Below are 25,929 nucleotides of genomic sequence, written 5' to 3' on the forward strand. Positions count from 1 at the left end.
TACTACTCTAATGCATGCAAATATTCACACTTTTGGTCAGCTTATTGGTCATTTGTCTTTGCTAAATAAATCCTTATCATTAATCACTGTATTAAAAACATATTTAATTTGTAAGCCTTTAGATTATGTCATGTGAAGTTGTTAACATCTTTTGAATTTAACAGTCTAAAGGTTTCTTCCTTCTAACATAGACTTCCACATGATTCACAATTCCCCTGAGGTGCAGTGAACTATATTGCTTAACAAAATAGGCTGCACTCAATGGAAGGAGCTCAGAGACAATGTGAAACTGGAAGTCGAGGGCAGGATTCCAGAGAATAGGCTCAGCATTGCCCTGTTTATACCTCTACACTCCCAGAATAGAGGAGAAAGTGAGGACTGCAGATGCTGGAGATCAGAGTCGAGAGTGTGGTGTTGGAAAAGCACAGCTGATCAGGCAGCGCCCGGGGAGCAGGAGGATCGATGCTTCAAGCATAAGCCCTTCATCAGGAATTTGATGAAACACCACATTCTTGACTCTCTGAATAGAGTCTATTGTCATTCTTCATCCTGTCTGGCTCCATTTCAACATGGACAGAGGCATGAAACAATGGCCCTGTGTCATTTCTTTATGTTTATCTTCTAAAAAAGAGGCTGTACTTACAGAAAGAGATTTTTGTGCTTTATGGCTCTTTTTATATTTTTGTGATACAGAAATCAACATGAGTGATGCCTGTGTTGAGGGACTTGACATTTTATACTCAGCATGAAAAATTCACAACTCCTTTTTCAGCAACTGCCTAAATCCCAATTTAGTGGCATGGTCCAAAATGCATCAATATGACAGTTCCACATTTTACCATCATGTCTTTATAGTCTTTAAAATGATTCTGTGTTTGTGAAGATTGACGGGCAGTTATGCGCTTTTAACTGCAAATGGACATCTGATTTCATCTAGAATATCTATGGGGAGCAAACTAAGGAACCTTTATGCAGGGCTGCACTTGAACATAAATGGCAAATGGTAAAACTTGTGTGTAAATCCAGTATTTGTTGCAGTTCTGTTCGCTGAGCTGGGAATTTGTGTTGCAGACGTTTCGTCCCCTGTCTAGGTGACATCCTCAGTGCTTGGGAGCCTCCTGTGAAGCGCTTCTGTGATGTTTCCTCCGGCATTTGTTCTGGTTTGAATCTGTCGCTTCCGGTTGTCAGTTCCAGCTGTCCGCTGCAGTGGCCGGTATATTGGGTCCAGGTCGATGTGTTTGTTGATAGAATCTGTGGATGAGTGCCATGCCTCTAGGAATTCCCTGGCTGTTCTCAGTTTGGCTTGTCCTATAATAGTAGTGTTGTCCCAGTCAAATTCATGTTGCTTGTCATCTTCGTGTGTGGCTACTAAGGATACCTGGTCGTCCAGGGGACGAAACGTTTGCAACACAAATTCCCAGCTTAGCGGACAGAACCACAACAACGAGCACCCGAGCTACAAATCTTTTCACAAACTTTGAATCCAGTATTTCATCTAAGTAACAACCAAGCAGATATGGATTCAGATTCCTCCATTACAAGATGGGGAATTGAATTCAGTAAATGCTTTCTTTAGGGGTAGTTAACAGAAAAATGATCAGGAATGGAACAAAAGTGCAAAATAATCATAAAGATGCATATGGATGTCTAAAATCCTTCAATTTTATTAACAATACTGCTGCTACATTTCTGCAGTTCTTTTGTCAATATATGCTTTAGTACAATTTTCCAGTTAGTCATTTTAATGAAAATTGTAGCAATAATTGCTGTAAATAGTGGGAGAAATTGGGCTCTGTAGTGTATGTATTTAGATAATATGAGAGAAAGAAAATTGCTCGAAGTTAAATGTGCACAATTCTGGTGGAACTGTATTGGAGATCATCTTGGTGAAGGGGAGGTTTACAGGCACATAACATATGGAAGCAGTATGGAAAGCAGATAGGTCAGAGCCTGGCACTGCCATTTTCAATTATTTAATTCTCTGATTTAATCTAACAAACTGTTAAGTGATGTGAGGAATTCCCTAGCAGCATGACTTAAAGGGATCAGGAACTAGTGACAGGTTAATTGCTGGATTATTTCTTTTTGCCACTGATGCAATTGTATTTAATTTTGGTACTTTCCTATTCTTGCTTAAAGTTTCAATAGTCTACAGGGAGTAATCTGTCTGGAGTTGAAATACTTTTTGTTCTGTTCAAATCTGTTGCTGAAACAAATTGTTTTTAGACGTGGACAGGCTTCCTTTGACAATGATCATGACCAAAAGATGAAGTAAGACAGGATAGAAGACAGGATAGAGGAACAAGTGCTGTCACCAGGATATCGTTATCACTGTAGGTCTTTTGCAAGCAATTTAGTTACCACAATGTCAGGGATGACCAAATACATTAGATGACTTGACTTCACTAAAGAGATTGTGACTGAAACCTGTCAGTTCTTGCAATCAAACTCAAAGAAAGTCAAGGACAGTATTACCCGTGGAAGTCAATATGGCTGTGGTTCTACACTTTCATCCATCTTGCTCCTTTCAGCTACGTTTGGAGATCTAACAAACATCTCACAGTTTGTAGTATCTTGTTAACCAAGGGATATGACAGCATCTCAACACAAACAGAAAATTGGATGTGCAAGCAGAGTATGCATGAGCAGATTTTGGGCTTGCTTGGGGTGAAGAGTGCCATTGATAATGCATGCATTGTTTTGCAGGTGTATCATCTGAAATCAGTTATTTCCATGAATCAAAAATGATTCTTCTCCCTCAATACGCAGCTGCTCATACGGTTTATCGTGCAGCTGAATACCTTCTATACTGGCAAGAGTCACAATTCCTTCATTTTGAGGCAGCCTTCTGTACCAGCAAAACTTGATGCAATGCAGCAAGGCAATGGCTGGTCACAAGGTGACAAGATTATCCACTCAAGACATGAATTATTATTCCACTCAGGAGCTGTGCACGCATGAACCTTAGACCTGCAATAAGAGACATGCAATTTTTTCTGATCACAGCTGATAATATTGCTGAACAGGTCAGATCCCAGACTGAAACTTTGCCTAATAGTTCATATTTTGATTTGTTTTGGTTTAACGAATTGGTCTCTTGCTGAAACATAAGCATATAATGCTGCAGATTTTGCTTTAACAATGAAACAGCAGATTATTCAGAGATTAACTAAAGGTAAAATTGAATAAACCAAACTATCTAATTACAGAACAAATTCAAAGAATTTAAAACACTTAGTAAGAGTATTACAAAAAAAACAAGAAAAATTGCAGATGCTGGAAATCAGAAACAAAATTGGAACTTGCTAGAAAGTCTCAGCAGGTCTGGCAGTCAATAGTTTTACCCATTCTGAAGGACCATTGGACCGAAATGATAACACTGCTTTCTCTCTGCAGATGCTGACCTACTATACCTGAGAGAATCTAATCATTGTCCTTTGAAATTCAGTGGTGGTACTATCACTGAAAACTCCACTATCAAAATCTTGGGGATTACCATTGACCAGAAATGAATCTGGACTTGCCATATAAATACTGTGGCTACAAGAGCAGGTCAGAAGTTATGAATTCTGTAGTGAGTAACTTACTTCCTAACTCCTCAGAGTACATCTATCATGTACAAGTCAGGAATGTGATGGAATAGTGCCTACTTGCCTGGATGAGTGCTGCTCCAATGATAATTAAGAAACCTGGCATAACTGAGGGCAAAGGACTCTAATTGACTGGCACACATTCACTACCTTCAATATTCACTCTCTTTTCCACAGACACGCAGTCGTGACAGTGTGTAGTATTCAGACGATGCACTGTAGTAATTCACTATGACTCTTCTGACAGTATCTTCCAAACCATAATACATATCGTCTTAAAGGACAAATGTACTGGATTCATCTGTAAGTTCGCATCTAAGTCACTCACCATCCAGATCTGGAAATGCATTGGCATTCCTACACTGTCAATGGATGAAAATCCTCAAATTCTCTTCCTGATGATATTGTAGGTGCATCTATGCCAAATGGCTTCCATGGCTCAAGGAGGCAGCTCTCCACCACTTTGCAGGGTATGAGGGATGAGCAATAAAAATGCTGACTTGCCAGTGATGCTCACATCTCATAAAGTCATAGAGTCAGAAAGCCATAGAGCATGGAAACAGACCATTCGGTCTAACTAGTCCACGCCGACCATGTTCCCAAATCAAACTTGTCCCGCTTACCTGTGTTTGGCCTATATCCCTCCAACCCTTTCCTATTCATGTACTTATCCAAATGTCTTTTAAATATTGTAACTGTACCTGCATCCACTACTTCCTCTGGCAGTGTATTCCATATACCAACACTCTCTGTATAAAAGGGTTGCCCCTCATGACCTTTTTAAATCTTTCACCACTCACCTTGAAAATATGTCCCCTTGTTTTGAACTCCCTCACCCTAGGGAAAAAAGCCTTGATAGGCCCTTTATGATTTTATAAAGCTCTATAAACCTGCTGTGCTCCAGCCTATTCAGCCTCTCCTTATAATTCAAACCGCCAATTCCCAGGAGCATCCTAGTAAATCTTTTCTGAGCCCTGTCCAGTTTAATAATATCCTTCCTATAGCAAGGCAATCAGAATTGTACACAGTACTCCAGAAGAGGCCTCACCAATGTCCTGCACCACCTCAACATGATGTCCCAACCTCAATACACAAAGGTCTGAGTAATGAAGGTAAACATGCTAAACACTTACTTAACCATTCTGTCTACATGCGACACAAAGTTCAAAGTATTTTTTTGTTAAATATTGGATCGTCAAGCATGCAATTTTATGGGAGATTAGTTGGATTAATTGAATTGCTGGCTAGCTGTATTATTCTGTGGATATAGACTGCTCATTTTCTTGCACTTAGCTTCCCTTGGCTTAAGTACTTGACTTATTTTCAGTTGTGCCCTGCTAAATTAAGATGTTGCATTAGATATTCCATAATGCATGTTATTATGTTTAAAGGCATTTCTAATCATTTTGGCAGCCATCTCTGCATATATAAAGTGTTTACACATGGGAACCTCCACGGCTATCAAAAGAACAAAAATTTCTTGTTGTTTCATGTGAATGAAAAGCATGAAATGTACAATTTCTTTCCACATTGCAATTTTCCTAAGATACATAATAAAATGTCAATAAGCACAATTTCAATAAGGACTCAGCACAAACATATGAGATAGATCATATGAAACCCAAATTACAGTGGGAGCAGAAGAATTTATGGATCAGTATCTATTTGTATTACACAGAAAAAAAGGCTATTCAAGCTGCCTTATTCCAAACTTGATAAATTCAATTGTAAATTTAACCTTGCAAGAAGCTGTTTTTCAAATAAAAACAGTAAGGATTGCTAAAATCTAAGGTTTAACATTTTTGAATATTTCATTAAAAATGAGTAAAAAATATCAGCATCTCTCCACTGAATGCCAATTTGAACAGAATGCTGGAATTGGATGAGTGAGGGAAACCAGGATGGAGATGAAATCTGTGTAGAAATGAGATGTAATAAAGATAGAAAGTCACCTTGGTAGTGGTGTACAGGCTCCCTAACAGTAACCACAAGGTAGTTTGGAGAAAAGGGATAATGTCAGAAAGGCATGGCAATAGCATAAGGGAATTTTAATAAACATATTGTTACGACACGGGGCAAACCCTCTTGCTTCATTTAAACCAGCAACACAGAAAAGATTTATCCCATACAGTAATCTGTGAAAATTCGAGAGGCCAAGAACTATTTAAAGTAAAAATTAACAACTTTATTTCTTAAAGTATGACAGAGAATAATTAACTAACAACTATTTACAACTCTTTCCTTTAACCTATCATTTACCTTCTCTTTTATAACACTAGTCTAATAAACCCCACCCCCTCATTAAGATTGACCAAAAATTCAAAACTAGCCAGCTGTTGGATCTTCTTTTTCAATCTTCCTGTGTTTTCTTTTCTTCTTCAGGATTATGCTTCACCAGTCATAGATTGATACATAGATTGATAAAGGTACCTTTAAGAAAGCTATTTTTCGGGCCTTCTCTACATGCTGGTGGTGTGGCAGTTGTCCTCCCAACTGTTCAATTTTCCTTGCTTAAACCCCCCCCAAAGCATCGGATTGTGTTATTGGCATTTAAGAGGGTAAATATGCTAACTTCAAGCTTAATTGGAATTTGGTGTATTTTGGGGTATAATTTAAACCGATTGACGTAGTTCAAACCTGTTTTTGACTCCAGGCAACCAGCTACCCTAGCTTTTGATCGAGTGTTACATTGTTACCTTTTTGAGAACACTTGGTGCTGTCAGGTAGTTCTGTTAACTTTTAACTTTCTTAAAGGTACAGTACCACATCTTCATAACAATATAAACTAAAAGAGTAAAAGTAAAATGCTGTGGATTGTAGAAATGTGAAACAAACACAGAGAATGCTGGAGAAACTCAACCGGTCTGGCAGTGTCTGAGAAATAGAATTTACGTTTTAAGACTTTCAGTTCTGAAGAAATGTCATAGTCAAATTGGATAGTGCTTCATCTAGTCCACAGGCTAAATGTTGTACCCAAGAGAAAGAGTTAAATACTAAAAACAATGCAGAGGACAAGTATGAAGCTAGGTCTTCATATCAGAAGTCTAAAGAATGCTTTCGATCGTTTAGTGTGCCATACCAGGGCTAATGAGTCTAAAAGAAATTGTAGGCAAGGATCTAGTTAGCATATAAAGCCACAGCCTCACTGCATCATTGGGGCCGTAACAACATTAACTGAACATAAGGAGGAATCTTCAGCTGATTCACTGCTAGCTGGGAGTGGGGGAAGCTATACAATTAAGGTATAAATGAAAGATCTGATTCTTTTATCAAACATATTTTTCCACACTTCTGAAGAGGTCTTTGAGCCTTTTAAGCTTACTGGAGCTCTATTACAATCACAGATTTTCTTTCATGGGCTTCATGGGAATCTTTTCACAGATCTTCAGCTCAGCCTCCCACTGCTGTCAGGCATGAATCTACAGACTTTTATTTGAGTGATGTCCTGCCATTAAAATCACAAGTCAGCATGGACAGGTTGGAATGAAGGGTCTGTTTTCATGCTGTATGACTCTATAGCTCTGAGAAGAAGGAATTTAACAATGGAGTAAAGAATACTTAAATCCTCGGTCAAAAATGTTAAAATGCTGTTTCATTTTGTGAATTGTAAACAATTAAATGATAAATCTGCACTAATCTTCGGGTGGCACGGTGGCTCAGTGGTTAGCACTGTTGCCTCAAAACACCAGGGTCCCAGGTTTGATTCCAGCCTCGGGTGACCGTCTGTGTGGAGTTTGCACATTCTCCCAGTGTCTTTGTGGGTTTGCTCCGGTTTCCACCCACAGTTCAAAGATGTGCAGGTCAGGTGAATTGGCCATGCTAAATTGCCCATAGCAATACGTGCATTAGTCAGAGAGAAATGGGTCTGGGTGGGTTACTCTTCGGAGGGTCGGTGTGGACTGGTTGAGCCAAAGGGCCTGTTTCCATACTGTAGGGAATCTAATCTAATCTATGACTTCCCCTGACTTGAACACTACTGTAATGGAAAACTATCCATTTACTGTGAAATTAATTATCCAATTACTCTGAAATTTGAAAGAGAATGCTTTTCTTTAACTTAATGCTGTATAAGTTAAACAATACTTTGATGAAGGTCTGTAGTCAGCTTATCTCTGTTTGAATTCCGTAAACATTCAACTCGACCTTGCGATAGTCGAACTCAGCGAAAGTTAAAGAACTGTTATGTCTAAGACTAGGGGATTCGCCCTTGAGAGTGTGATAAGAAACAGAATAAAGCAAGTGTATGTACCATGTTAAGGCATACCTTTATATGAAGGCATCTAGCATTTGTATACTGGAGTCACTTCTGCAGAGGTAACAATAAAGCTCCTTTCTTTGCTCTTGCTAATAGTTGAGTCAAGTCGATTTAATTTCCACAGGAGTAAACTTGGGGGCTCGTCTGGGATCCCATGACTGGGTGAGATTCTGAAGATTCCCAGGAGGCGCAGGCGCCAGCGCCTTGAAGGTCTTTCACTTCATCTCAAATGCTGAATTGGCCTTTTTGCGTGAGAGGACTGGGAATCTGTGGATCACCCTAGTGCCGGGGTTTGAATCAAATAAGGTCGGGGTGAGAGTCATGGGTTAAGTAATCCTGCATAGAGACTCATTCTAAGAGAATAAATACAGCAGGAAAAGGGTTCAGTGAACTCTCGTGTGGTATTAGAGTAAAACCCCAAGGGAAGGGGATTGCTGTCTCAAAAGTTTTTAGGAGACAGCAAGGTTAAGGGTGGTTTTAGAGTTGGAACCACCACTGGCTGAGTTGGACTCGCCTAAGATGTACTGGGTACGTGGTTTCTTGGTTTATGAAAACTAAGGCATTGAACTGGACCCGCCCAATGTGAGAGGGGACCTCTGGAGGTAAGAGTAATTCAAAGGGAAAAGATAACGGTACCACGAGAGTGTGAGAGAGAGTTGAACACTTTTCCAGTTACACTAAAAATGGGCTCCGGGAAAAGCAAACAAAGGGAGAGTCCACACAGGACTTGGAATGGCCAACCAAAAATACAATACGTGCTAAATAATCATGGCCCAGAGTCTGTAAAGCATTTAAAATTGTGGATCAAGGAATATGGTTTTCCGGAGGGAGGAAGTTTTAGTAAAAGCCAGCTAGAAATATTGAGGTTGAGGTTGGAGGAGAGAGAGAAGGAGAAAAAGAAGGGAAAAATAGAATCTGTGAATTGCAGTGCTTATAACAAGTGGAAGGCTGATATCAGGGAAAGGAGATTTTAAGTAAAAGATAGATCAAATACGCGTACAAACACCAGTGCACATGCAGACACGTGCGGGAAAACAACCTAATGAAGCGGTACAGTATCTTAAGTCTGTTTCAGACCCTGACCTTGATGACTGCCCTCCAAAACCTACAGCCCCCCCCCACTACGAGATCCGCCTGGCGAAGGTTCCAAGTCAGCAGCCCTGCCTCAGGGTCTGCTGAATCACCGGTAGCATCTTGTACCCCCAACAGATCGAAGCAAGAAGGCCAAGACAAGTATAACTGGCCAGCTGTAAATGTCCTTGCCAGAGTAGCCAACCCACAAGCAGAAGAGAATGGAGACGTTAATGCTTTTGTTGCAGCGCTGGCAACCGTCTATAGGGAGGCAATCCCAGTGCGAATGGACATGACTAAAATAGCAATGTGTAAACAACAAGAAGATGAGACAGTGTCCCAGTACCTTATGCGCCTCACTGAAGTCCATAATGTCCGTACTAGACTGAGACCACCTGAAGACATAACGGCAGCAGAAATCACACCGTATGAGGCACACCTGAGGAACAGCTTCATCAATGGAATGAAGGATGAAATAGCGAAAAAGATGGTCACCCAGCCGTTGGAGGAAGGTGCTGAAGGAAAAGAGGTCGCGGAAGAGGCGCTGGCAGAGGTAGATCTGGCGGGTGCTTTGTTTGTGGAGCAATGGACCACTGGGCGAGGCAGTGCCCGCACAGACAGTCCCAATCGGCCCTGGAGGCTGAGCGACAGGGTGACCAACAGGTGAATGCTGAGGTAGAGGTGGGAAGCCCACACAAGATACAGGTAAGCCTCTTTCCTTTATGCTTGGCAACGAAGACTCGCTTATGCTAATCTCTTCTACTAACCTTATGGGCACTGAGACATGTCCCACCTCTACGTTGAGCGCTAAGATTGCGAAGTATAGACAGTATGTCCAATATCACAGTGATGCATAAAAGTCAATGCCCACCTCCACGTATGTGGAAGGTGCATCAGTTACCTTTTTGGTAGATACAGGGGCAGCATACTCAGTCCTTAAATTAAGCCAGTTTACACAATCAATGCAAATAAAGATGAGTGAAAGATTCCTGAACACAATGGGTGCATCAGGAGTCGTGGTGCGGGAGAGATTTTCCGCACCCCTATTGTGCGAAACTACTAACGGGGAAACATTCCAATTCTCCTTGTTATCGGAATTTTGTCCTTTAAATCTGATGGCTCGGGACCTCATAGGGAGACTGGGGTTGGACTTGTTCAGTACTCTGACAGGCTTGCAGGTGATTCAAAGGGAAGATTTACCAGTGCAGGCTGTAAAATATGACCCACGACCCCTGATGTATGTCTATGAGTAGCGTTTAAGCCAGAGAGCGATAAGTTCAGTGAGCGATTCACTCACCCTGGAAGCAAGCAACCATGTTAATCCTATTAACACCGATTCTCTTGCTGGAGATATGTTGCACTGCACAGCACACATACACCGTGACAGCCCTGACAAACCATATGAGAAGGATTGGTTCAGGAGGTTGGCTAAACCAGATCAGTTGTTTTTGTGCGAATTTTATTGGAGTGATCACAGATATGCAGTCAGTGTGAATTTATCTAAGGTATCTGTAACAGCAAGTAGACCCTATCTTTTTAATATGGAAGGCTCCGCTCCTCACGTGTCACTGGCGAAGGCGTCTGGTGACAGGTGGGAGGGTTTGGGACCATGGGTGCTAAAGACACAAAGAACGAAAGGTTGGGTCTTCAGGGACAATGTGGGTATCTGGTTCAATGCAGATATGCGAACATATAAAAAGAAATTAAATTGGCTAACTCAGGCAGATAGGACAGTCCAGGTAACCCCCGCTAGCCCTGAAAAGCCTAGGGGGATAGCCTGGTGTTTCCGTAAGATAGAAGTCTCAGACCCAAGATTAAAAATGGTCCCTACTGAGTTGTGGGCAAAGGGCAAACATGATGCGGGGCTCATACGGGGCTTTAAACCCATAAGGATAACCCTGACGTCTGAGTATCGTCCTTGCAGAGTACAATACCAGTTAAAACCCAAAGCTATAGAAGGAATTACTCCAGTCTTTGAATCCCTCATAAAGGTTGGAGTGATAATCCCCTGTGAAAACTCCCATTTTTCTGGTCAAAAAGGCAACCATTCCCGGTGAACCGGAGAAATGGAGGTTTGTTCAAGACCTGCAGGCAGTCAATAGCACTGTTGTCCCGTGTGTCGCAAATGTTCCCAACCCCTGTACTATATTGGCTGAAATTCCACCGGACAGTAAATGGTTCTCTGATGTGGATTTAGCAAATGCCTTCTTTAGTGTAACCGGTGCACCCAGATAGTCAATTCTGGTTCGCTTTTTCATTCAAATAAAAATCATATACCTTCACACAACTTTGTCAAGGTTACTGTGAGTCCCCCACCATACATAATGGGGCTCTACGCAGGAGCCTGGAGACTCTTGTTCTAACCCGGGGTCAGCGCTTTTGCAGTAAGTAGATGATTGCTTGATAGCGGCACCAACAAAGGAACAATGTGAGAAGGATACCCTTGCGTTGCTCTGTCATCTAGCAAGGGAGAGGCACAAAGCCAGTCTCGCAAAGCTGCAATTTGTGTAACAACAGGTGAAGTTCTTAGGTCACTTAATATCTGAACAAGGGAAGGCTATTGGTCAAGACAAAGTTCAAGCAATCCAGCAAATTCCAAAGCCTCACACGAAGAAACAATTACTATCCTTTTTGGGCATGTGCTCCTACTGTAGGATGTTTATCCCACATTACGCAACCCTTGAGGCGCCCCTAAGTGACATAGCCCATGGAAAAGGTTTGCAGAATCAGAGTCCGTTGCAGTGGGCCCCAGAGGCCGAGACTGCCTTTGTTGAATTAAAAAGGGCGCTCCAAACTACACCTACATTGGGAATTCCGAACCCAAACAAGCTTTTTGTTGAATTAACCCTTCTGGTCCCACATGCAGTATCCTTACTGCTTTCCGAGCAAAGGATCGCACACATGTCAGCAGCACGTTGGCTCAGATATAATACTGTGCTTCTGGAGATGCCTAACATTACAATAAAGCGATGTAACATCCTTAACCCTGCTAGCCTTCTCCCCACAGAAGGAGACGGAGACCCACATGATTATGTTGCTGTAACTAATGAAATTTGCAGCCCTCGACCAGATTTGCAGGATTCACCACTTCAGAATCCGGATATGGAGTTTTTGTGGATGGGTCAGCATTCAGGAGCAAGGAAACAGGCCAGAATTGTGTTGGGTATGCTGTAGTGACTACCTATGAGATAGTGAAAGTGGGGTCACTCCCTTCTCACCTGTCAGTGCAAGCAGCGGAGCTGATTGCCTTGACTGAGGCCTGTAAATTGGCTGAGGGAAATACAGTGAATATTTACACCGATAGCAGATATGCATTCAGGGTTGTACATGATTTTGGAACCCTGTGGAAACACAGGGGCTTCTTGACCTCCACCAGAAAGCCCATCACACACCGTGACCTGATTTCTGACCTCCTGGAAGCAGTCATATTGCCTAAATCAATCGTTGTGTGTAAATGTGAAGCCCACACAAAAAATAATGATATTGTTTCCCAAGGCAAAGCAAGGGCAGACTCAGCAGCAAGAACAGCAGCCGAGCAGCCGCCAAGTGATCAGTTTGAAATGTGTATGACAAAAATTTGTACCCCAACAGCAGGTGTACGGGAGTTATAGTCACAGGCCACACCAGGAGAAAAGCATGAGTGGATGAAAGCGGGTTGCAGTGTGCGGGAAGGAGTATGGTGTAGTCCCAATGGTAAACCCTGTCTACCACGGTCATTATTTCCATTCTATGCCAAACTGACACGCGGTAAGGACCACGTGTCAAAAGGGGGGATGTATGACAGTATTTCAGCACACTGGTACACTAAGGGATTTACTCATTACTCCCAGAAATATTGTGAGCGTTGTTTTATCTGTGCCACTAACAATGTGGGGAGGGGAATACAGATGAGTCAGGCAGCACGCCCCCAAGCCCAAAAACTTTTTGAACATTTACAGATGGATTTCATTGAACTAACGCCCAGCGAAGAGAAAAGGTACTGTCTGGTAATAGTTGATATGTTTCCCAAATGGGTGGAAGCGTTCCCCACATCTAAACAAGATGCCAGTGCAGTAGCCAAGGCTTTGCTAACTGAGATAATTCCGAGATGGGGCATCCCTGAAAGGCTTAGTAGCAACAATGGGACACCATTTGTCAATAATGCCTTACAGCAGATCAGCGATTATTTGGGAATAAACATGAGACAACACTGTGCCTACCACCCAGCTAGCGGTGGGACAGTGGAAAGAGAAAATGCTACCTTAAAAAATAAATTTACAAGATGTTGTGTTACTGTATAAAACTCTCTACACTTTTGTCTCAAATACAGAATCAAGTGAAAGCAGCACTACCCCAACCATCAGAAGGGAAGCTGCATGATCTAGAACCTGGAGACTGGATAGTGGTGAAAGACTTCTGGAGGAAAAACTGGAAGGCGAAGAGGTGGCTGGGACCGTGTCAAGTGCTCCTCACAACACAGACAGCAGTTAAGATCGCAGAAAGAGCCATGTGGATACAGACCAGCCATTGCAAGCCTGTAGCTGGGCCTGAGGAGACATCGGACAGCACTGGAACCAATTAAGTGCAAGTAGTGATTAGAAGCCTCATACGAAAATGGGGTTGCCCCAGCTCACACTTCTGGCAAGCGCCCTGGTAGGACTATTCATAAGGGCAGGGGCATTGCGTGGACCCCACCCTACCATGGCTTTGACAAGTGTGACATGTGAACATGGGCTGCATACAGGGCACACCAGAGCAAGTGACGATACCACCACAAAGCTGTGTTTCAGGGAGGTGCCATCTGAGGAAAGGCCTGGTGTTTCCTAAACATTTTCTGATGTATAGCTATTCTGGCTCTGTATTTCTTTTATTGTTGCTGTAGTTGTCCTTGTTGTCACAAAATGACAAAAAGGAGAAAAATGTAATGGAAAATTATCCATTTACTGTGAAATTTGAAAGAGAATGCTTTTCTTTAACTTAATGCTGTATAAGTTAAACGCTACTTTGATGAAGGCCTGTAGTCAGCTTATCTCTGTTTGAATTCTGTAAACATTCAACTCGACCTTGCGATAGTCGAACTCAGTGAAAGCTAAAGAGCTGTTATGTCTAAGACTAGGGGATTTGCCCTTGAGAGTGTGATAAGAAACAGAATAAAGCAAGTGTCTGTAAAATGTTAAGGCACACTTTTACATGAAGGCATCTAGCATTTGTATACTGGAGTCACTTCTGCAGAGTTAACAATAAAGCTCCTTTCTTTGCTCTTGCTAATAGTTGTGTCAAGTCGATTTAATTTCCATGACAGCTACATAATTCAAGATTTGTTTATCTGTCCTCTACAACATTATTTTAATTCATTGACGAGTAAGTTGACTAATTCTTTTCAAACTTCATCCCAAGATTTTGCAACACAATTGATTAAATAGACATATCACTTACTTTATGTTCCAATGTGAAATCAATCATTTTCCTTTGCTCCTCTTCTGCTTTGCGGCCTATTTGCATATTTGTCCATGTACTCGCATATTTCCCAATTTACCCCCTCAGCTTTTCCTGATTCGGTATTAACTATAAATTGGAACAAGTTTCCAAATCTAAGCAATGATACTTCCACGCAAAAGTTTGAGAAATCTAGCTAAACTAAAAGTGGGGTTTATACAGTCTATTTTAGATAAGGATAGGATAGAATCTTGCTGCAATGCTAGCTACTGTTCAATAGCTTCCTTGTCGGCATTGCTTAGACTTGCATGTGAAAGCAAATTACTTAAGCAAATTAGCAAAGAAAAGCAAAGTTGTCATAACATGGAAAATCCACCCATTGCATTAATATTTGGATAATTTCACTTGTTTTACTGAAAAGAAAATATCATTATTGAACAAAAGTGGATCCATTAAGCTTCTAATGGTGTTTAATGGAAGAGCTTAAGGATCACATGTTCAGATAATTCATCATGTGGTTGGGTTATTAAAGAATTTCAGTGGGGATGAAAATGCAAATTATGCAACTACTTAATCTCTCAGTGTTTCCATCTACATGTAAAATTCAGGTAGTGAAACCCTTTCTTATTTTAAAAGTTTACATATAATAATTATCATGATTAAAAGCACTGGAGATTATAAAATAATAAATAAAAAGAATGTTAAAGTTTATGAATGAAATCCACAATCAACTAGAAAATGTTAATGAGACACATGAGTTTATAAGGTTAGAAGTTTGATTAGGTAAGACATTTGAGGGCAGTTGGCAAAGAATCTGTAGATTTTATTCTGCCATAATTTAGTAGAGATCAAACTGAGGTTGAATCTGGAAGATCAGATCTCCCAGAATGTGCCATAAAGATCATCAGGTGTTAAGCAATAATTTTTTTTTACCTAACACATGTTATTTATATCGAGATTACCTACAGTATGGAAACAGGCCCTTCAGCTCAACAAGTCCACACTAATCCTCTGAAAAGTACCCCCCCAGACCCATTCCCCTATCCTATATTCTTCCCTGTGGGACACTATGGGCAATTTAGTATGGCCAATTCATCTGAATTGGAGGAAACTCACACAGACACAGGGAAAACATGCAAACTCCACAGAGGCTGGAATTGAACCCAGGTCCCTAGTGCTGTGAGGCAGCCGTTCTAACCACTGTGCCACCCATTGTTTATATTGTTTAAACTGAACTCTTAGACGATCACAACAAAATGTTGGAATTATATGCTTCTTAAAACTGCTGTTCTACCTTGTTTGGGTACCAAGAATAATGTAAAGATTGAAAAACTGAGTTAGGCAACTGCACAACCTTGAGACAACAGTAGTTGCTTCGTGCCTCATGGTTAGGGAAGATCTGCAGCTGAATAAATTAAGTGCTCCAGTCCATTGTCCGACTGTGCTGATGATGGTAGTGATTTACACTGAAGATGAAGTCGTGATTTGGAGGTGCCAGTGTCAGACTGGGGTGTACAAAGTTATATATCACATAACACTAGGTTATAGTCCAACAGGTTTATTTGGAAGCTCTAGCTTTCAGAGCGCTGCTCCTTCATCAGGTGGTTGTGGACCACATCATCAGGTGATTTTTAACATTGAAGATGAAGGCAATGCTGCCCTCTGAATTGCAATTTAAACTCACTTACTTTGAAGAGTGCAGAGCTTGAGTGATCAGACTTAATGGTTCACATTTGTGATTTGCTGGCAGCTATGCTGTCAATGAAAAACTGTCAACAAGCCAGACATAAAACATGTTTCTTAATTTCAAAACTTCAAACAAAATGTACAAAATCTGCTTGAGGCATGGATACTAAGCTGAGCCCAGAGCTGAGTTTCATGATTCTGTATGTCAATAAATCAGGAGAGGTTTTATTTGCATAAAAATCTTTGCAATAAGTAGCACTATGTGGGGGGAGGTGCAAGGCTTACCAGCTTCACACTGAAATTAAAGTTTGAATTATTCTATGATTGATAACCAATCATATGATGTAGCTGTAGTCATTGGTGATAAGGTTTAGTGTGGTAATTACTGTTAATATCTGATCCTTATGCCTAACCAGAATATGTCTAAAATATGTATTGCACATGCAAATGTGAATCTGATTGGAATAAATAAGTAATATTTTATGATTTTATTAAACTTGTACTGAATGTAACATTTAACGTTGCCATTTGGTTATAGTGATTAAGCAAATCCCTCATCTTATGAATGTGTATATACTTCATTATCTTTGCCAATTCTGCAAAATATGAAGCATTTTATTTTATGCAATCAGCTTGTGATGTACTAGAACTCAGTGTTTTGATTAGCCACATTTTAATAAAGCTCTAACAAATTTCACAAAAATAAACCTTGCATTTAAACAGATGGAAATAAGGAGTTTCTTTGCTGAGCACTACAGAGAATATGACTGTGATTTTTGCCAGGGGAAACATTTTTTCGTAGTTTTATGCCAATGCTTTTTATGGCCTATTCCCTGATAGTCTCATAGTGCCTGTTACATTCACTAGTCTGTGGTATTCTGGGGAGGAAGGCCACACACCAGGTCAGTGTTGCTTTCCTGGGAGATTCCAGTATCAGGCAAGTCAAATCCAAATGCTATCATGTCACTTGGCCATAGGTTGTGTCCCTAAGGGATGGAGAGTCTAAGGTAGGCAGGAGACCCCAAAATCCCCACAAATAATGATATACATCTCAGTCACTATAGTCTGGAAGCCAATACCAATTGGTATCTGTTACTTCCTCTATTGCTAGCAGGGGTCAAGGTTCTCTCTGGATCCTGCCAACCTGGCCTCCATTAGTGGGGGGATGAGGAGTTTAGGGGCTAGACTTAAATGGCTGGAGAGAAGATCTAAGTTCTTGTGGGGAATGACTTTGATTGGCCAGGGATTAAAAGGAGGACCCACGGACTATTTCACTGACAGCAGGTACACAGCTAAAACTGCTAACCCCTTGCATCACTTGCACTTAGCTCCACCCCTCACAAAATATCAACAATGTAGGAAAAGGCCTTTAAAATAACTATTAATTCGTTACTTAAGAGCCTCAATTTATCGAAGGGTACATAGTCAGGATTCCTGATGTTTCTCCCACCCCTACATAATTGCAGACAAGTAAGGGGTAGGCAGGTATGTGGTGACAAAGCTGTTTCACATCATGGATTCATGTAACTGCCTGCATCCATATTCACTAACAAGGGCAATTAAAATCCAGCCTTTGGATTACTTATTCCCCAAACTTGGTTGCATGTTACCATGACTTTGCAATGGTAATTAGGTGTAAACCACTTTCATCTATTTGTGCTATTAGTTCATCTATATTATTGCAGATGCTTTATGCATTCAGATAAAGTGATATTAGTTTCATTTTTGGCAATACTCTCTCTTCGCTGATGCATTATTTCTGTTAAACTCCCTGTCCCTTTAGGTCTCCCATTGCGAGTCTTTACCTGCATTGCTGTAAACTTGAATTTTCTCTGTCAATTTCTAATTCTCCCTCCACCTGACCTATAGCCCACCTCTGTTAGTTTACAGCCCTATCCACTGCTTTAGTTATACAATTGGTCACATATCCAAGCATGGTTTAAGTGGAGGCTCTTTCCTTCTCAAGAACATCCAAAGATGTGCAGGTTAGGTGAATTGGTCATGCTAAATTGTCCATAGTGTTAGATACATTAGTCGGGGTAAATGTAGGGTAATAGGTCTGGGTGGGTTGGTCTTCAGAGGGACGGTGTGGACCTGTTGGGCCAAAGGGCCTGTTTCCATACTGTAGGAAACCTCATCCTATCTAAAGCTTGTGGGGAGGCACGGTGGCTCAGTGGTTAGCACTTCTGTCTCACAGTGCCAGGGATCTGGGTTCGATTCTGGCCTCAGGTGACTGTCTGTGTGGAGGTTGTACATTCTCCCTGTCTCTGTGTGGGTTTCCTTTGAGTATTTTGGTTTCTTCCCACATTCCAAAAGATGTGCAGGTCAGGTGAATTGGCCATGCTAAATTGCCCATAGTGTTCAGGGATATAGAACATAGAACATACAACATTACAGCGTAGTACAGGCCCTTCGGCCCTCGATGTTGCGCCGCCCTGTCATACTAATCTGAAGCCCATCCCACCTACACTATTCCATGTATGTCCATATGCCTGTCCAATGACGACTTAAGTGCACTTAAACTTGGCGAATTTACTACCGTTGCAGGCAAAGCATTCCATACCCTTACTACTCTCTGAGTAAAGAAACTACCTCTGACATCTGCCTTATACCTATCTCCCCTCACTTTAAAGTTGTGTCCCCTTGTGTTTGCCATCCCCATACTTGGAAAAAGGCTCTCCCTGTCCACCATATCTAACCCTCTGATTATCTTATATGTCTCTATTAAGTCACCTCTCAACCTTCTTCTCTCTAACGAGAACAACCTCAATGCCCTCAGCCTTTCCTCGTAAGACATTCCTTCCATACCAGGCAACATCCTAGTAAATCTCCTCTGCACCCTTTCCAAAGCTTCCACATCCTTCTTATAATGCGGTGACCAGAACTGTACACAATACTCCAAATGTGGCCATACCAGAGCTTTGTACAGCTGCAGCATAACCTCCTGGTTCCGGAACTCAATCCCTCTATTAATAAAGGCCATAACACTGTACGCCTTCTTAACAACCCTGTCAATCTGGGTGGCAACTTTCAGGGATCTGTGTACATGGACACCGAGATCTCTCTGCTCATCTGCACTCCCAAGAATCTTACCATTAGCCCAGTACTTTGCATTCCGGTTACTCCGGCCAAAGTGAACCACCTCACACTTGTCCACATTAAACTCCATTTGCCACCTCTCAGTCCAGCTCTGCATCCTATCTATGTATCTCTGCAACCTACTACATCCTTCGTCACTATCCACAACTCCACAGACCTTAGTGTCATCCCGAAATTTACTAACCCACCCTTCTAAGCCCTCATCCAGGTCATTTATAAAAATGACGAACAGCAGTGGACCTAACACCAACCCTTGCGGTATGCCGCTAATAACTGGACACCAAGATGAACATGTTCCATCAACTACAACCCTCTGTTTTCTTTCAGCAAGCCAATTACTGATCCAAACTGCTATATCTCCCACAATCCCATTCCTCCGCATTTTGTATAATAGCCTACTGTGGGGAACCTTATCGAACACCTTGCTGAAATAATGATGTGTAGGTTAGGTGTATTAGTCAAGGTGGGTTACTCTTCAGAGGGTTGGTGTAGACTTGTTCAGCCAAAGGGCCTGTTTCATGCTGTAAGGAATCTACATTGGTATGAGTGCTTCCATAAATCAGAACACCTTTATTCCATATTATACTTTAAACCACACATTTATGTCCCTAATCTGCTTGACCCTATGCTAATTGTCATTTAACTCAGATAACAATTTAGAGATTATTTATTTTGGTGTTTTGCGTTTAAATTTGGACCCTAACTTCTCAAGCAGAACATCATTCTTAGTTCTCTGTCACTTTAAGTTCATCTCTAGTTGCAATGAGGTATTCTTAATTCTGGCATCAGACAGGCAACACAATTTCCATTGGTGACTGTAGAGAACTCTCTCTCTCTCTCTCTCTCTCTCTCTCTCTCTATATATATATATATATATATATATATATAGGACTATATTGTCTCCTAACATACCATATTCTTTCTTGCTCAACCCATTTGAATACCATCCTGTACTACGGTGTCACAGGTGGGTTGCTCATCCATCCTTTAGTCCTTGTCTTGATCCACTCAGTAAACACCTTATACCCATTGGTCAAGATCTGGATTGAGGCTCCTCCATCATTACCTGCAGGATCTCGAGATTTGCCTTGGTGCTCATCAACCTTCTGTCCCTGACTATTGATCAGCTTGAGTTTTCACTAATGTAGGGAGTGTATTGTTTTGGAACAAAGTGTCAAGTTCCTCTTCTCTCTCTGATATCCCACAAGATATGTAGCCCAAGCTCCAGTTTCAGGATCTCTAAGCTGAAGTTACTCAAGTTGCAGACACTCACTATGGATGTGCCTGTCTGGAATGCTAGTGCATTGCACAGATACCCATGTATTGCATTTGTGGCACACCACTATCCTTGCCCTGTCTAACTCACCGTATTTATTTAATTAATCAATTAGTTATTAATTTATACAGCTCAGGTAACAACAAGTCACCAGTCTACCATAGCCCCAAGAATAACAATGAGAGGGCATGGCAAAAAGCTCAGAAGAGGAAAGGTGAATGGACAGGTCTATAGGACAGGTCTAATATAATTAGTTCACACAAAGTGTGGCGCACATTTGGAATGGAATACTCAAGGAAGCAATCAAATGATGATGTCAATAGCTCTAAGAGGGAACTGAATGTGTTTTTAATGAGAAAATCAATGAGTACAAGTAAAGACTGTGGTTGTTCTGTTTGGAATAGATGGATACTAATGCATAATTCAACACTGACAATATTCTACCCACAATGCAAGTGAATAATTTTCATTAAACTGCTAGCTTCTGTTTTACGGGTAAGAAACAATCTGGCATTCCTTTTCAAGTGCTGTTTCTCATGTCCTCCCACCAGGCATAGCAATGCAAGTACTTCCTTTCTGACTCCAATATTCTGTAGCATTCGCACCTGTTGGACATGACTATGCCTAAATAAATCCATCATTCAGCAGAAAATTGTTCATTGTAGCAATCAAACAAAAAAAATTTTATAAAAAAGTAGTGGAATGTAATTGCCCCAAAATTCATTTGAAAAACATCTTCCTTGATTAATGCAGTTTTTACATGTTTCTCATGTGAGCACAAATAATCTCAAATAATTAGAATATCTTGATGGAGTGAATGATGGAAAATGACCCACTAGGAAAGACAATTTTTAAAAAAAGCAACACAGCATTGTAATATTCTAAAAGTCTTTAGATTCTGAAAGTGATTCCAGATTATAGGAAAGGCACAAATGTAAAGCACTTATTCAAGAAAGGAATGAGTCAAAACATGGGATATGAATAGGGCAGTTAGCCAAATAACTGATATCAGAAAAATGCTGATGTCCATAATAAGTAGCAGCCAGGTATTTCGGAAATTATATTATGTTCAAATGTAACAGGATCCTGACACAATGCAGGCTTGGTTGACAAGGAGCAAGTAACATTCACTCTACACAAAAGCCAAACAATATCCATCACTAAGAGAATCTTACCATCTTCCTTTGACATGTGGTGGAGTTTCCATCACTGAATCCCCCACTATCAACATTCTGGGAGTTAGTATGGACTTAAAACTCAACTGGACTTGGCGTATAAATACAGTGGCTGCAAGAACAGGCTAGAAGCTCGGAATATTGCAGTGAGTAACTCACCTCCTAACTTTCAAAACCTGTCCATCATCTACAAGGCACAAGTCAGGAGTGTGATGGATTACTCCCCACTTGCCTTGATGAGTGCAGCTCCAACAACATTGAAGAAGCTTGGTATCATCCAGGACAGAGCAATCTGTTTGATTGGCACCACATCCACAAGCATCTTCCACCACAGATGCTCAGTGGCAACTGTGTACTATCTACAAGATGCAGTTCAGAAGTTCATTAAAGATCCTTAGCCAGTATCTTCCAAACTCATGACCATTTCCAGCAGATACATAGGAACACCACCATCTGCAAGTTCCTCTCCAAGCTGCTGTCTATCCTGACTTGGAAATATATCACCATTCCTTCGATGATATCATAAACCCTGGAATTCCCTCCTGTACAGCGTCTGGATTAACCTGCAGCAGCTGGACTTTAGTAGTTCAAGAAGACAGGTCACATTCACTGCCTCAAGGGCAATGAAGGAACAGCAATAAATGCTGGCCCAGTCAGCTAAGCACACGTCCCATGAAATTATAAAAAGCTAAAGTCAACCTGGTTTTGTTAAAGGGAAATTGTGTTTGACAATTTGATTACAGTTCCTGAAGGATGTGACAAGCAGGTTCAATAAAGGTTTACATAGTGTATTTAGATTTCCAAAAGACATTTAATTAAGTGTCACATAAAAGATTACCCAGAAGAAGGGAACTCACAACGTTTATGTAATAAATTAGTGTGGAACAGAGGATTAGCTAACTATCAGGAAACAGAGAGTGGGTCCTGAGAGTGGGGTTAAATGATTAATTTTCAGGTTTGGAAACAGTAACTAGCAAGTATTACAGAGATGAGTGTGGGGCCTCAACTATTTGATTATGAATTGCATGAAGGGACCAAGTGTATTGTAACTAAATTTACTGTCATTATAATAATAGGGAAGCAAGTTTTGCGTAGGAAACAATGAGTCAGCAAAGGAAATAGGTTAAGTGAGCAGGGAACATTTGGCAGTTGGAGTATACTGTGGTAAAATGTAAAGTTCTCCACTTTGGTTGGCACAATAGAAAAATATAATATAATTTAAATGGAAAGACAGAGTTCAGAATGCTGTGATACAAAGAGATCCTTGTATGTTTGCGCAGGCATCTTAACAATGTGTTCCAACAGGTTTCAATTCCCCATACTTTTATGGGGAAATGATTAAGATTAACAAGCCAGAAGCATCTAACTCACAGGTAGGGACTTTTTTGGACACTGTCAGATCTCTGGTGATTGCACATCAGAAGTTTCAACTTTCTGGGTCATTCCCATGACGTCAGCTGTGTTGGGACTTTCACACGGTTATAATGTACAGATGTTTAAAATTCATTCATGGGATGTGGGCAGTGTTGATTCACACCACATTTATTACTCATCTGTGATTGCCCTTGAGAAGGCAGTGGTGAATTATAGTTGGTATCTACTGCTGCCACTGAGCATCAGTGGTGGGGAGAGTGAATGTGAGGTAAGGTGCCAATCAATCAGGCTGCATTGTCCTGGATGGTGCTGACTGTCTTCAATTGCTTTGAGTGACTCCTGTTTCAGTTGTTGAAATTAGTATCTTCTTATCAGAGGATCTGAGTCAATGTAAACCAAAGAATACAAACCTGAAGTTGTTGCAGAAACAGAGAGACTCTGAGGTATTTGCATACGTAAGTTGTTGTAAGTGGCAGGTAGGTTGAATATTAGGTTCCAAAGGTGTGTGAGATTCTGGCTTTAAATACAGCCATTGAATAAAATAAACCAGGACACTATAATAAACCTTTCTGAATCACTAGTTTGGCTTCAATTAGTCCAGTTCTTGGCTCAACGCTATAAGAAGGAGCTACACTCTTTAGAAAGGGCACAGACAAGATTTCTGAGAGTGTTTCTGGTGATGAAGGAGTTCAGTTACATCGATAGACTGGAAAGATTTAAATTGTTCGGCTTTACCTTGCGTTTTAAGCTAATGCTGTTACCTGCAACTGAGATATTGGTCTGGGGAATGTCAGGCTGTGACACAGTCACTGAGGCTGCTTGCTCCCTTCTCTATGTAAGGCTTTTCAACTCTTTATGTACTATAATGCTCTGTTATTTACTTCTACACATAGTAGATAATCCAATACAGCTCGCTAGTGTCGAGCCTCTTTACACACTCGTTTAGACTGGAGCATTTTCACTTGCTGATATCAGAACCATATGATTGGTTACATCATCATGATTTACATGAATCCCGTTGCTGTATCTCCTCATCTCAAGTTTCAGTCTACTAGATCTATATCATTCCAACAGTTGTTTTACTTATTTTGTCTTTGTAATACGCAATGTCATTATTAACATAATTTTTACCATTATCACTGTTATCACCATTATCTCCATCTACCCACCCTGCCCTCCTACAAAATCTGAATCTCTAAAGTTGATATAATCTGGAGCTCTGACAGGAAGTCCTCATCTGGTTGTGTTCAATACTAAGTGTTGTGGTATATCTGGAATAGTTGCAGTACCCTGTACACTATTGGATGTAGTGTGAGTATGGCTGTTACACATCTGATTATAGAGGAGAAAGTGAGGACTGCAGATGCTGGAGATCAGAGCTGAAAATGTGTTGCTGGAAAAGCGCAGCAGGTCAGGCAGCATCCAAGGAGCAGGAGAATCGACTTTTCGGGCATGAGCCCTTCTTCAGGAATGAGGAAAGTGTGTCCAGCAGGCTAAGATAAAAGGTAGGGAGGAGGGACTTGGGGGAGGGGTGTTGGAAATGCGATAGGTGGAGGGAGGTCAAGGTGAGGGTGATAGGCCGGAGTGCGGGTGGGGGCAGAGAGGTCAGGAAGAAGATTGCAGGTTAGGAAGGTGGTGCTGAGTTCGAGGGATTTGACTGAGACAAGGTGGGGGGAGGGGAAATGAGGAAACTGGAGAAATCTGAGTTCATCCCTTGTGGTTGGAGGGTTCCTAGGTGGAAGATGAGGCGCTCTTCCTCCAATCGTTGTGTTGCAATGGTCTGGCGATGGAGGGGTCCAAGGACCTGCATGTCCTTGGCGGAGTGGGAGGGGGTGTTGTAGTGTTGAGCCACGGGGTGGTTGGGTTGGTTGGTCTGGGTGTCCCAGAGGTGTTCCCTGAAACGTTCCACAAGTAGGCGGCCTGTCTCCCCAATATAGAGGAGGCTACATCGGGTGCAGCGGATGCAATAAATGATGTGTGTGGAGGTGCAGGTGAATTTGTGGTGGATATGGAAGGATCCGTTGGGGCCTTGGAGGTAAGTAAGGGGGGAGGTTTGGGCGCAAGTTTTGCATTTCTTGCGGTTGCAGGGGAAGGTGCCGGGAGTGGAGGTTGGGTTGGTGGGGGGTGTGGACCTGACAAGGGAGTCACGGAGGGAGTGGTCTTTTTGGAACGCTGATAGGGGAGGGGAGGGAAATATATCCCTGGTGGTGGGGTCCGTTTGGAGGTGGCGGAAATGACGACGGACGACGCTGTCTATGGAGGTTGGTGTGGTGGTAGGTGAGGACCAGTGGGGTTCTATCCTGGTGGCGATTGGAGGGGCAGGGCTCAAGGGCAGAGGAGCGGGAAGTGGAGGAGGTGCGGTGGAGGGCATCGTCGATCACGTCTGGGGGGAAATTGCGGTCTTTGAAGAAGGAGGCCATCTGGGTTGTTCGGTATTGGAATCGGTCCTCCTGGGAGCAGATGCGGCGGAGGCGAAGGAATTGGGAATATGGGATGGCGTTTTTACAGGGGGCAGGGTGGGAGGAGGTGTAATCTAGGTAGCTGTCTTCCTTTTCCTCAGTTGTCAGAAGTGTTAATTCATGCTGGAAAATAAGTCTTTTTTTTAACAAGAATTCTTTTCCCCTTTTTGAGCCCTTGTTGTTCCTGAGAATGAATCAGTTACTTATGTCTTGTCTGGAAAGTAAACTATTCAGCTGTCATATCTAACCAGCAAAAGCCTGAATCTTTGTACGCACAGAGGCAATTTTTGAGATTTCTTTAACTGCTAAATGTTACCTAAGTCTTGTTGTTCACTTCAACCTAAAATTTCAGTCTGTAATATTTCTTTTTCTTTCTCTGTAACAGTCCATGTTCTTTGCCAAAGCAATCATTATAAAATAGACTGGTTTTCATGTTCTATCAGTTTGTACTTAAATATAAATTGCTTCTGATTGTCTGGATGATGGCTACTGTAATGAATAAGACTGAGTTGTAATGTGCTAAAACCTC

The 25,929-nt window shown here is 41.5% G+C and overlaps 1 long non-coding RNA gene across 2 annotated transcripts in view; it reads left to right on the forward strand.

Annotated features, from left to right (window-relative positions):
* Positions 1-16,750, forward strand: part of LOC122550781 (uncharacterized) — a 134,592-nt gene extending 117,842 nt beyond the window's left edge. For both annotated transcript variants that reach the window (XR_015757307.1, XR_015757308.1), the window contains one exon: positions 13,226-16,750. This is a non-coding gene — a long non-coding RNA (uncharacterized LOC122550781). The remainder of the gene's footprint in view (positions 1-13,225) is intronic.
* The last annotated feature ends 9,179 nt before the right edge of the window (positions 16,751-25,929 follow it).

This window comes from Chiloscyllium plagiosum, unplaced genomic scaffold, assembly GCF_037043375.1.
Source record: "Chiloscyllium plagiosum isolate Xiang-an unplaced genomic scaffold, Cpla_swu_hap1 HiC_scaffold_1, whole genome shotgun sequence".
Classification (NCBI taxonomy): domain Eukaryota; kingdom Metazoa; phylum Chordata; class Chondrichthyes; order Orectolobiformes; family Hemiscylliidae; genus Chiloscyllium; species Chiloscyllium plagiosum.